Raw genomic sequence first — 14,240 nt, 5'->3', positions numbered from 1 at the left:
CCCTCTGCTCATGTATCTGGTTAACGGAGTGAGACAGAGATCATAGTTGTGTGGGTGGTTGGTAGAAGTTCAGGCGGTGGTTGATGTAGGCGGGTTCTTGGTTGTGTAGGATCTAGTATGTGGGAGTCAGCAGCTTCAACTTGCAACTCTTCTGTACTGGGAGCCAGTGGAGATCTTTGAGATGAGGGGTGATGTGGGTCCGTCGGGGGAGGACGAGTCTAACTGCGACATTCTGAATGGTCTATAGTCTCTGGAGGAAGTGTGCGGCAATCTCCACGTAGAGAGTGTTGCTGTAGTCCAGTCTGCTACTGATGAGGGCTTGAGTGGCGGTGCATCTTGTGCTCAGGGGTAGCTATTTGAAGATTTTTAGTAGCATGCCAAGAGTGGAGAATCAGGCAAATGGTACCATGTTGATTTGGTACATCATTGTCAGCTTGCTGTCCAGGATGATGCTGAGGTTTTTGGCATGGTCTGGCAGGATGGCATGGTCTGGCAGGATGTGCATCCGGATTGGAGCGGCAGTTCGCTCCAGGTTTTTGCATATTTCATAACAGCGTGTCTTAGGGCTGACCACGTTTTCGGGTAGCACTCGGATCTTGAGATGAAGTAATTGCAAAGGGATTAGTTTAAAATATGAAGAAATCGGTGTTCACTTCATCGCTCCCATAATGAATTGAATCAGATGATGTTAGCTAGGGGTGTCATGTAGGTGTTTAAGAGGGCGTGGCTGAGGGTTCAGCCTTGGGGGACACTGCAGATGACTTCCTTGGGCACAGAGGTGAAAAGAGGTAGGCAGACTTTCTGTGTTCCTCCAATGAGGAAGGAGGCGATCCATCTGAGAGCGTCCCCTTGGATGCCGATGTTGTGCAGCCTTGCAATCAGCGTATGGTGGGTAACAGTGTTGAATACCCCCGAGAAGTGAAGAGGATCAAGGCCACCGTCTCTCCTTATTCGGGGAGGGCTTGGATGTTGTTGGTGGCTGCGAGCAGGGTGGTCTCATTGCTGTGACTGCTGTGGAATCCGGACCGGGAGGTGTCAAGAAGAAGGTTCTGCTCCAGGTGTATGGTGAGTAGTATGTTGATAGCTTTTTCTGGACCTTTGTCGGGAAAGGGAGAAAGTGCGCTACCACACCCTTTACTCCACTACACTTTACTCCCCTCTACGCTATGCCACTCTGCTGTACGTCACTCCATGCCACTATACACCACTCCACAACACTCTACTCCCCACTACTTTCCTCCAGGCCACTCTAGTCTACTCCACTTCACACTACCCTACTCCACTCCACTCTACGCCACTCCCCACTATGCCACGTCAATCAATGCCACTCCACTATACGAAACTCTACTTCACTCAATGTAACTCTACTCTACTCCACTTTACAACACTCTACTCCACACCACTGTATGCACTCCACTCTGTCACTTCACTCAAGGCCACTCCACTCTATGACACTCTTCTCCATTCCACTCTACTCCACTCTATGCCACTCCACTCTATGACATTTTACTCCACTTCATCTAGGCCACTCTGCTCCACTCCATTCTATGTCACTTTACTTCACTCCACTCTATACCCTTCTAAGTCACTCAACGCCACTCCACTTTACAGCCCTCCATGACACTGTACGACACCCTACACTACTCTACGACACTTTACTCTATGCCACTCTACTCTACTCCTCTCTATGAAACCCCCCACTCTATGACACTCTACTCTACAACCCTTTACTCTACAACACTCCACTCTAAGCTACGCCACTCCACTCAACACCACTCCACTCGACACCACTCTACGATACTTCACTCTATGTCCCTCTATTCTATGCCACTCTACATCACTCCACTCTACACCACTCCACTATTCGTTGGCCATGTGCTTGTTCTAGTCCCTTCCACCCCCGCCTCTGTGGTTCATGTGCTCATCCTAGCCCCTTCCCCAACCCCTGTTGTCAGGGTGCTCCCCCATCCCTTCTTGCCTGTCTTCTACCACACCTGCATCCATCTATTCCTCCCACACTCCCTTCCTGTTGCTTCTACCCAACCCACTCCCCCATTTGGCAACACAGAAGGAGGGAGTGCAGGAGAGGTGGATGCTGGTGGGGGCAAAGGTCAGCTGAGAAAGGATGGGGAAGCGCATGGCTAAAAATAATTTAAAAAGCATTTGGACATGACCAGTGCTTGAAAAACGTGCATTATTACTGGCTGCGTCATAACGCTTTTTTAATTTTAATGCAGGCTGCATAGCAGCTGTGCTGTAGTACAGCATGGTTGCAAATTGTTGCCAAAGCCAATAATTCCCATAGGTGAGACCCACTAGCTTTGCCAATGGCCGATGTATGCCCAAACCTCTATGCACCATCGACCGGCAATGTAGAGACAGGTGAGCGGGCTAATAAAAGATGGCTCCGAAGCTCACAATTCTGGATTGACAACAGTCATACCTTCGTGCTCCTGTGCATTCTGCCCTACCCTGCGTTTCCTGATCCAGCCAGATAAGTAACCATGGTCTGGGCCCAATTCACAAAAATATACGTAAATCTGCACACACGGGATAACACTCTCACATCGGTGCAGATGAACGAATATGAGGAAACCCATACCTTCACAGGAGTTCTTTAGAACATTTGCAACAGTCGCAGGTTTCAAGGAGTTTTGATAATTGTTTATGGGGAGAAGTTTCCACAGTCATAATAAGCCACAGGGTAGGAGCAATTACACGGAGTACAAGAATAACGCAGGGTACAACAAGTATGCTTGGACAAACGACATCGCATCTCTGCAATCACTTGTATTCATCCATGAGGGAAAGTGTTCTCCACATGGAGAAACCCACCCCTGCATTCTGGGAATGGTACACTCCCATTCGCATTCTGGAAAGGGATTTTCCACTTCCTTTGCCAGGAATCATTATTAAATTCTGTGCAGGGTTTAAATGGGTAGGAAAAAGGTTTGAGAAAATCTTTTAAGGGCATCCTCTCCCCGGAGCACGATCTAGACTATATTACCCCATAAACGTCACCCTTTAAAACACAGTTAAATCGATTTACGAGTGCAAATCACCTTTTGTGGATTCCTTGCACTTGTAAATGAAGCCAGTTGCACACGTGGGCTTTATCTGCACGGGGAAATAAATTGCTTTGTGAAGCAGTCCTCTGCGCCCCTGAGCCACAGATGTCATGTGGCCGGCTCACTTTTCATTTCTTTCTTAATTCCTCACGCCCTTACACTTTATTGGCTTCCTCTTCCGGCGCCTCTGCTGATTTCATCTCGTTCTGTTACATCCACAGCCAGCTGCTTCTGCGCTGACTGGCAGTTTTGAAATATTTCCAACACGCACAAGCCGAATCTTCAGAGTTTAAATCAACATCTTGTGAGAAGGTTACGGATTAGTCATTGACCCACAACCGAACCGCAAGGCAGCAACTTGTAAAGGGAAGCCAGGAAATCAAAATAAATGACTTGCTAAGACAATAACGGATCAGGGGTGTGCGGCGGCAGACACATACCAGCGGCGCCTACGTGACCAACGGCCTAACCGGGGTAATCCTTCGCTTCTTCGAGGGCTTAACTCAAGCCGCCATGACACCAACTGCAGCCGAGCGCGGTTTGACTCCACCCTCCATCGGTAACTAGGGCTTAGACAACTAACTGCTGCTCTGCCGACACTCGACACCGACCTTTCGTGTGAGTGATACGAGTCCGGCGCCATTTATAGAGAAATGTTGCCGTCTGCTCAATGCCTCCGAATAACAGCACCCATCGCGCAATAAACAGACCACGCTGGTAACTTAAGCGTAAAAGGCCATTTATTAGGACCAGGCAGCACAACATGATCAATAACCAAAATAACAGCAACAACAATCCCAACAACCCCCCAACATCACTCTTCATCCATTCACTCTCTTTACCCTCTCCGAACTCACTTCTACCACTCCATGCCCCGTTCCATTCTTCATCCATTTCCACCGTTCTCGTAGCATCCCCCCAGTATCACCTGGCATTCCCCTCATGCCTCCATCTCCCCCCCGCCATTCACTCTTCCCCTCCCCCCGAGGGATGGGTACGCCCGCTATTGACTCCCCCACCCCTCCCAAGTATCGCCAACCAGGGAACCCCCATCTAGGGCGGTTACCAGCCCCCCCCCCCCCGAGGTCCCACTGCGCGTCCAACCGCCCCATCCATTCAAACATTCCTGTGACACCAAATCACCTCATTCCACAACTTGCTCACCACATCCCGCATCTCCATCATGTAATACGCGTTCCCCAATCGTGAAAGATGCACACCATCATCCCTAAACAGTAGTGGTTCCTCCAGTCGCAGTCCAGGGTGTGCAATTACTTTGATGTCCCGCAAAAAACACGCATCACCCTGTTGAGTTTCCTCCTCGCTTTTTCCACAGCCCCGTGTTTAATCGCCCCCCTCCATACTCTCCTTGGAACAAATTTAGTCCCGGCAATGGATGTCCCAGCCAATCTGTGTTTCAAAACCTCTAAGTCTCTCTGCATCAGCCGTAAGAGCGCCAAACCCGACAGCCGAATCAAATCGTTCTCTCCCAAGTGAATGATCAACAGATCAGGGCATCCCTTCTGGGGAACCATTTTCACGAGCCAGGGCAATAGTGCCCCCCATCACATTCCCCCTTTTCCCCACCAGTGCACCTCATGATGTTGTCCTTTGAGTCCCAGGATACGGCCGTACACCTGTTGCTCCGCATACTTGGAGGCTCAATGCACGAACAAATGCCCCACAATCCAAGTGACCATCTTGGCCCCCGGGCCACCCACGCAACCTACGGAAGAAAAAGAGGTTAGTAACACAGCCAAACGATCCCCCATTGCTGAGCCCCCCAAACCTACACCAAGCCCCCTACTTCCGAACATAAAGCTCACAGCACCTAGATTTCCACCTCCCAATCTGTTGAATCCTGTCCCAGGACCACCCCAGCCTCGCAGCTGCCGTCGCCGCGCCAATACGGAATGAATGCGTCCCAAAACCCGCCGGGTCCAACCCCAACCTCCTCAATGCCATACGCAACACCGCCAACAACTGGCCCGTCGTCACCTTAGCCCCAGACGCGTGACAAAATATCTCACCACTCATAGCCCTCGCAGTCCGCAAAAAGTCTCGCCATTCAGACACCGGACACACATCCTCGCCCCCCGTCTCACACAACCAAATCCACTTGCCCCTCCCCAACTGAACTGTCTTGGACTGGGCCAACCAAATCTCCAGGTGACCTTCATTCAACCAGATCTCCTCATACCTTCTGCCACCCATCCTTCGCATTCCCAAGCAGCTCGGAGACCCTGAAGGCCCCAAACAACATCCATACCATGCACAAGCGAAAAATCCGCACCTCCCACGTGTCATAACAACACAGCAGCAAAACCTCAACCAACCTGACCAACAAATCAAACATAATCGCCTCCCTCAACGCCCTACCACCCCAACATTCCCTGCCCCAACCTCTGAGCACACTACTAACAATCACATTTTTGGTAGGGTCAAAACCAAAAAACAAGCAACAATAAAACGACACTCCCGCCAGTTTGCCTGCAATCGTCGCAGAAGACAGCCCTTTGTCAATGCAATGCAATACAAACTGCAATACTCCTTGTTCTACCGTTGACCGATCTCCGCAAGCAGAATCCCCGCTCCATCCCATAAAGGCTCCAAATTCCGCCCATGCCAGTCTGTATGTTCGTCTTGTGGTATCAGCTACAGACTTCTCCACCAAGCCTTTCACCCTCACTCCCCCAAGGCCCAGATGCCGTCCGGCAGCTCGGTCTTGCACTGATCCGCTCCTGGTGCCAATCTCCGGAACCGCTGCCACTGCGAATGAGACAAAGCATCCGCTATGTCATTATTCGCCCCAGGGACATGCTTGGCTCTGAAAACCACATTCAACCTCAGGCATTTCAACATGAAACTCCTCAGCAGTCGCAGCATTCTCAGATCCCTCGCCCTCTGTCGGTTGACCAACTCGACCACTGTCATGTTGTCCACATGAAACAGCACTGACCTGCTCTGAAACTCGGATCCCCACACCTCCAGAGCCACCAACAATGGAAAAAATTCCAGAAACACAATGCACCTCCCCTGAGGTACCCAGTGAGCTGGCCACTCCTCTGCGCACCACCTTCGTGCCAGAAAATCCCCAAACCTGCCGCCCCGGCTGCATTTGAATACATTTGTACTTGCCAAACCATCCTCTCGTCCTCAAAGTCCAGTGACACCCCATTGAAATCCGCCAAAAATGTCAGCCATGTCCTCAAGTCTGCCCGGACCCCCATGGAAATCTGAACCCTGTGGTGCGGAAGAATTGCCCCCGACATGGCCATGTCGAGCCGCCTGTAGAAAGTCCGTCCAGCCCTTACCACCCGGCATGCAAAATTCAGAAAGCCCAGAAGCTGTTGCACTGCCCTCAACGCGATCCGCTTCTCACCAATCGCCCACAGTAGGCAAGCCCGCATTTCCGCCACTTTCGCCTCGGGGAGTCAAGCCACCCACTGAACTGAGTCCAGCTCCACTCCCAGGAACGTCATGCAGCAGCTAGGCCCAGCCGTTTTTTCAGGCGCCAAAGGGACTCCGAACCGGTGCGCCATCTCCTGGAACCGCGACAGGGCCCTGCCGCAATCCCCGGAATGCGCCTTTCCCAAAAACAGGAAATCATACAGATAATGAGTGACGTCACGATGCCCGCTAATCTGTGTAAAGGCCCACTGCAAGATTGAGCTAAATATCTCGAAAAGCGCGCAAGAAATCGCACACCCCATGGGCACAACCTTGTCCACGTAGATGGCCCCTGCAAACTGCATCCCAAGCAGAGAGAAATCCGCAGGGTGTGTGGGCAGAAGGCAGATTTTACATCACATTTAGCCAGTTCCGCCCCCGGCCCAAACACCCTCACTAGGCGGATAGCATCATCCATCGATGCATAGAGCACCCTCGAGTCTGCTTCAGCGATGAAATCATTCACAGACCGCCCTTCGGGCCACGACAGGTGATGTATCATGCGAAACTCACCCTTCTCCTTCTTTGGCACAACTCCTAATGGGGAGATGATCAAATCATCAACCGGCCAGCTGACAAACGGGCCCGCAATCCTCCCTTCCTCCACCTCTTTCATCAACTTGGCCGCCACCACCCCTGGCAATTCTTTGGCCGATTTCAAATTGTCCGCATATCTCCTCACCCTAGGTCCCTGATAGCCCACCCGAAAACCTTCCGTGAAACTCCACTGAATCTTCAAAGCCGCCTCCCTGTCCGGGTAACACGAAAGCCACGGGGCCATCTCCTCCACCTTAACTGGTGTAGGTGCCCTTCTGTCCAGACTGTCCCCTTCCCTTCGCATTTCACCATTGCTCGGAGGGCGTGACCAAGGTAAAGCATTGGGTAAGCGCATGCCGCCCCCCCACATTTAGAGCACTCATGCTGGAACTTACACGGGTACCGAGAACAGTAGCCCCTGTTGTAGCTCCAACATGCTCCGGTGGTGCCACCACCTGGCTTGGTGGGCTGACCTGTGGGCCCCACCCCAGCGTTATACCCCCCGCCCCACTTTGGGCGGGATGTGGCGGAAAAGACCTGTACGTGACCGGCAGGCCACTGGCTGTGTGTGTAGGCGCCGACGAGTACGTGGATGCCATCCACTGCATCCACAACTCTTGATTCACTTCCCCCCAGTGCTTGTCCGGATTCACGCTGACCCTGGATCGGAACTCCTCATCATAGCTCAGCCAAGCAAAGCCCCCAAATTGCATCTGGGCCTTTCTTATGATATCCATGTACTTCAGCAGCGCTATGGCCCTATCTAGGTGTTTCTCGCAATAAATACTAGCATAAATGAGAAACGCCGACATCCAATTTTCCATATTCACAGGAACCCTGGGGCGGCTAGTCAGTTCCCATTCTTCCTCCTTAGACCCCTCCTTGGCCTGTACCTCCCTGTGTAGTAACTTGAACACGTCCACATACTCGTGTTTCCAGATCCTATTCTTTAACTTTTCAGACAAATGGGACCCCAGGAGCATAGCCAGGCCCATGTAGGGTAACTTTCTTTGGAATTTATCCTCCGTAGTCTCCCCTTTTCCATCCGTCCCTTCTACCTTATCTGTCTGCACACCCGCTGTGGTCATCTTCTTTGCCTTGTCCGATTTGTCACCCACTTTAAGCAGAGGTTTCGGTAAACCTACCACAGCCCTCCCAGACCCCTCCCCGACACCAACTGACCGGCAAGCTTTCTTCCGTCCCACGTGAGGCCCGCCATCCCACACTGCCCACCAAGCACCCTCACCTGCCAATGATGTGTGCACCTCTCCTGGCCGTCCTCTGGTGCCGGTAGTCTTAGCCGTCGCAGCCTTCACCTTGCTCTTCGTAGACTTGGGGTCCTGCAAAACACCAATGCCACTGTTAGACCGCACCCCCCGTCCTGTCCTTGTCATCCCTCACCTCCCCGTCTTCCAGCTCATCACTCTCCTCATCATAGTCCAACTCCTCCTCATGTCCCACATCCGCCAGCGCCCACAACACCTCTTTCACCGCTCTCTTCACACCCTTCTTCTGTCTGTCACTCACAACACCCCCCACTCTGCACACATGACGCCGGTGCCCGATCCCGCGCGGGAGGGATGGCCGCGGCGGACCACCCTGCTGCTTCAGGCCGGCATCGCGAGGCCGTTTTGCGCCCCGCCGGGCCACCCCGCACTCCGCTGACCTCCGCCGGCTTGGATCCCCACCTCCCCCCAGGTCGCTCCAACCTGGGCAGGCCCCAGCACCATCGGGCCTCAAAGCCGCCTTAGCCGTCCCTGCCTTGGGCTGCGGCCGCTTACTACCGCCCCCCAACCTGCCTCTCTCTGCCCTGTCGAACTCTTCCTGCTCCGCCCACCTCTCCTCCTCCGAGGTAGATGTGGGAGGCCCCTCTGCCACCTCTTCCTAGATTGCCGCAACCCTGGCTGACTCCATCTCCGCCCAGCGCGCTTCTGCGTGCTGGACCAATAGGCGCTGTTTCCGGATCCTATCCTCCCAGGCTAAAGCCTCCCACCGGGGGACCCCCCTCATAGGTGACAACATGCCTGCCGCCAGCGCCTCCCCAAGACTCGTGGCCCACAACTCACACCTGACCTGAATGTCCGCGGCCTTTACCACTCTCCCTGTAGGCACAGGTGTGCCCCCTCTAGAGCCCTTAGATAAGTCAATGGGAGCGTCCTCCCGATGACTCACGACCTTCAATGCCCCTGAGGTGTTTCTCCCCAAAGGTAAAGCCTCCTCGACAGACCCTGGAGCTCCCCCAGGCCCCCCCACCCCACCCAACACCCTTGCCTCCTCATCCATGAACTGCCCTGTCTGTAGCCCCCCGGGCACACCCCCTCCCAGCCCTCCCTGCTCGCTCCCACCAGTAGAAGTCAGCAGGTCCCCTGCAGCAGCCGTCACCATGGAAGGCCCCCCCGCCCCCTGGGCGCGGAATTCCAGTTGGGGAAGCTCAGGCCTTGGAGGCAGGCTCTTACGCCGGCCTCCGCGTGTAGACTCTTTGCTCCCCGATCCCCGCCCCCGCGCGCCTCTCCCCAACGGCGGCGGCTCGTCCAAGCAAGCCGTCACCGCCGCCGCAACACCCGCGGAAGCCGCCCGCGGGGCCCGTGCCATACCCACCCACACCTCCCCCAGCACCCCAGTCTGCAAGAGATCCGCCCGACCCACCCGGCCCAGCAAGTGCAACGCCTCCCTCACCTGCTCCGCAGTTATGTCCGCCATCAACGCTCCAGCGATCGCACACCGAGAAGCCCGACACCACCGGCCAGTGGCTCCGCGATCCCTCGCTCGACAAACCAGGTGCATCCAACGGCCTAACCTAATCTGTCTTTCCCGCTTTCCAAAAACTGCCCTCCCGATGGTGCTGAGAACGCAGGAAGAGGAAGTTCCCTTCCTCCCCTGCGTTCTTATACCCACCTCCTGACCCTGCCTGGTCCTCCCCTGCGTGAACGACCCCGGGGGAAGACTAGTCTGCGACTGTGCTTCCCCCGGGGCCCACCAGTATAGAGTGCTAATAACGTTGCTCGGATACTTATCCCTTTCTACTGCTAATAACACCACCCAGATACCTGATCATCTTTGGCGTTGCTATATTGTGTATTCTGGTGGTGGCTTCCTAAAAGGGGTCCACCCCCAGGATTTTTGGTTGAGTGGTGCAGACGACCTGGAGGAAGGGGGGGAGGATTGGGATTGGATCATTTATAGGCGGGGGTGGAGCTCCCTCCAGTGCAGGTTAGGGCTTTCTCAGCGAGATATAGAAAAGGCGGGGCCGGCATCGGACACGCCGAGAATATGGCGGTCCTGCCGGCCCCCGACGACCTGGGAGGCGGGCCTGTCGCACACAGCAGTGACGCGACAGGCGCGCCTCCAACATGATTGGTCGGGGGTCATGGGTCGTGACCCGGAAATGAAGCGAATCACTTCCGGGTCACGCAAGTGGCCAGCACCAAGCCGGCTAGAACCGGTCTGGTGTAAATTGGCCATAAAAGGCTGGGGAGCAGAGGAATCTTCCTCTGTGCCTTCTGCGCTCCCCAGCTTGAAAACCAGCCTCGCAATGACAGGAACAGCAAAATACAAGTCGTTCGGCACACTGTGCTAAACACAGATTTTTTGGTTACGTGTTTTAAGCCACACCCTTAATTACATTGACCACACCCCTTAGAGAGCCCCTCCAGTTTTTTCATCCCACTTAAAGCCCTGAGTAAAACTATATCTCCTTTTCAACATAAAGCTATGATTTCTCCAAAATCACAGAAAATGCATTTGCATATTTACCTGTGTGTAGACGTACGAAGGACATCCCATAATTAGCATATGCAGATCATTCATGTGCAAATTGTGGAGCTACGTCTGAAAAAGTATACGTTAGCAAATGTTCAGGACTATAAAATTAGGGATGCATAACATGAATCGCATAACCTACATGATTGTAAATACTTTAATTCTGCAAATGGTAAAATTAAGAAGTATATATCACACAGCTGACACCAGTGACAGGCCCGTACACATAAGGAGAGAAGCCTCCCTGGCCCTTTTCCTCTCTGGATCACTGTGGTGCCATATTAACCAACAAAGATGGAGTCCAAAGCACTGAAGAAGAAGAGGAGTGTTGTGAAAGTGTTGATCTACTATGCTATGGATCACTATGAACAACTATTCAGTTTGCCACCACACAACCCCAGTGCCCCTGAAAAGTAGGCCATGTGGCAGCATGTCAGAGACATGGTGAATGTAAGGGGTTGGAGACACAACGTGGAGGGAGTCAAAAAGAAATGGCAGAAAGAGACTATCTGGGTAAAGGAGATGTGCACCAGGATACAGGTGTCAGGTACATTGGCCGGAGGCTGACCCAGAAGAATTCTTCGACTGACCCCAGCGCTGCAGCAGATGATCAATATTATGTGCCCCCTGTAGTTGCATGACCGCTCTGTTGCTGAGAGCATGGTGATAAGGCCAGGGTAAGGACCAGAGCTACATGTAACTGCCTACCCTTCTAATGATGCTCCATCATGTTATCATATCACACACACATCCTGTCAAATTACGCCATTATGGTTCAGTTCCACTCTTCTTGGTGATGCCTCAAACCACAAACACTCGGCAGCGCCAACCATGTCTCCTACCATTAAAATACCTAAATACCGTTTTCAAGTTGATGGATTTTATTAACCTTGCAGCACCAGTTGGCACAGCCACACCCACTGCCTGTCCCAACAGAGGAGATGTGCCTACATTGCAACATGGAATGACCATAAAGCCAACCACCGTGGCAGGGTCATGTAGGTGTCTCAGTGTCACAGCACCAGCGAAGCTGTCTCTCTTATACTCTCTCACATATGTTTCTGTCACAGGAGATATTCTACCTGTCTCCATGTGTTGTACAATCCCCATCTTTTGTTTCTCACCACCTCTGTCATTAGTACATGCAATCATGGTCTATCTTACTTTGCGACTCCTGTCTTGGAATAACTAACTCTTCTTGCCTCTTCCAGTAGTTGAGGCGGTTCCACTGCGCAATCTGCACTGTTCATACAGCTGACCATTATGGAAAGGCCAGGTGGGTGGCTCCGGGTCACTGATATTATGCAAACCAGCAGAACAGGACATCCTTACTGGGGAGCAAAGGAGCATAGCCCTAAAGTTATGCAGGCACCTTAAGTGTGACTTGAACAGACAATTCAATGATGCCTTGTGTTGGCGTGCTTGTTGGAAACTCAGTTTCAGTACAGTGATGGGACCGATTAAAGGGAGTCAGGAGATATGGAAAGAGAATAGGCAGAATCATTAGTGTGTAGAAGTTGTGCATGATGTGGGTTCCACATGAACAACTCTGCATGTCACGTTCCATATGCTTTTCAATATGATCTCTTGTGTAAGAGTGAGAAAAACCTATGTGTGCTTCCCAATGCAGGTTAAGCTCTTTGTGAACATGCATCTGGTATGCCCTGTAAAGATGGTTGTATGACAGAGGCATGCATGGCTAAACCACGCGTGCCTCTACCGTGCTGCCTAAACTATGAACGAGTCTGAACAATGCATTCCTTTACCACTCATGCCATTACCACACAATTTTGTGGTAAAGGCATGACTGATATATGGATGTGTGGTAAAGATAACACCCTATGCCACCTGTCCTTATCCCTAACAACTACCCCCCCTGAGCCCTAAAACGTACCCCCCACACCCTGAGGACTTAAAACTAACCTGACCCCACCAAGCCATCAGGTCCGAAAAACTCCGCTTCGCAAAGTGGAGCTGTGTTTTTTTCCTAGCTCGCGTTCGCCAACGTCAAGTTGGTGAGCACGAGTGTGGAAAATCCATCTCCCATACTATATTTTTCCTCGTTCGCGATGGTCAACATCAAGTTGGCGATCACGAGCGTGATAAATCGACCTCCCGGCGAGATTTCTCAACGCGGGCAGTCAGATTTCTCATCACGTTGAGAAACTGTCCGTTCCCATTGAGAAAGCTGCTGCTCAAGTAAAAATCTACTCGGGCAGCAGAAAGGAAGCAGCGCCCGCTTGCGCTGTGCACTTCGCGATGATTGCACAGTGCGGACTAGCATCTGGCATTGAAAGTCATCGCGAACAGCATTTATCTAACGCACTCCGTCACTTGCAGAGCTTCACGTAGCGCGGCAGAGCTTTTTTTTGCACTTCATGGAGTTCCGCTACCCCGAACTCCGCCCAGGCTTAGTTTGTAAGTGTGCTCTGAATTCATGATCCACATTTAGTCAATTCGGTAGAAGACTATCTAAGTCAAGAACTTATCTTTATTCTAGCTGCCCCAAGTTCAATTTAGGATCATATCTTAATGGGTTCAGCTAATTCTGAAATATCTCAATAAACTGTTATCACCGTTAGTGATTGACTGTTATCACTGTTATGACAGGCCTTAAAGTGTCTCGCTACTGGATAATTTTTTCCCACATTCGCATTCTTTTTTTTTAACACTTTGTTTGTTGGTTTCAATCTTAGCCATACATACATGATTGGACGACAAGTTTAAGATTTTCGAACAAAATAATTGCATAGACATTGATTCCCTTGTGCATATTAAACCTTCCCTACAGAACCCGCCTGTCTATGCATCTCCATTTCGACAACAGGCGACACACATAGATCCCCCCAATGCTTATTCCAAAGTGACCACTTCCTCTCCCATTTCTTGGGACATCCCCGAGCCCTGAACACCTCAGTCTCTGCCAACATGCATCAGTCCATTGCTTTGGTCCAGGTAGTGACGAGTGGTGCGCATGCACCCCCCCAACCTCTAGCCAGTTCTCGTTTCACCAGCGTGAAGCCCAGTGTGGTAAACTGCTGTTCAGCTTCCGTGAGATCTGTCTCCTCCCATATGTTCAACATTTCCAGTTGTGGTGTTAATTCTATGGCCTTCCCCAAAGCTTTGCGCATGTGGTCTGAGGCCGCCTCCCAAAGGGTACACATCTGAGGGCAGGTCCACAGGGTGTGATAGAATGTGGCCGGTCCGCCACACCCCTTAATACAACAGTCGTCAGGTCTAGCTCCAATTCTCGCCAAAACTTTCCCTGTAATGTATGATCGGTGGAGTATCCTACCACATTCGTATTTGACCCAAAATGCTCAAGTATCCCTTTTCTGGCAGGAAAAATAGTACTTCCAATGTGTGTTCCCTCTAAACTGCATGCTCGAGCGCCCACCCAGCTTCTCTTTTCATGGCGCACACAAA

The 14,240-nt window shown here is 52.0% G+C and overlaps 1 protein-coding gene across 2 annotated transcripts in view; it reads right to left on the bottom strand.

The window, feature by feature from the left end:
• The window catches only part of PGF (placental growth factor), a 195,919-nt gene that overhangs the window by 133,634 nt on the left and 48,045 nt on the right, over nucleotides 1–14,240 (bottom strand). Inside the window, exon 2 of one of the 2 annotated variants that reach the window (XM_085626739.1) lies at nucleotides 8,302–8,395. The exons of the other annotated variant lie outside the window; for it this stretch is intronic. The gene's annotated coding sequence lies outside the window, so the exon portion shown is untranslated. The remainder of the gene's footprint in view (nucleotides 1–8,301; nucleotides 8,396–14,240) is intronic. 2 annotated transcript variants of the gene reach the window in all.

The sequence above is a fragment of the Triturus cristatus genome, chromosome 9 (assembly GCF_964204655.1).
Source record: "Triturus cristatus chromosome 9, aTriCri1.1, whole genome shotgun sequence".
Taxonomy (NCBI): domain Eukaryota; kingdom Metazoa; phylum Chordata; class Amphibia; order Caudata; family Salamandridae; genus Triturus; species Triturus cristatus.
This window is presented reverse-complemented; position numbering and strand designations above follow the sequence as displayed.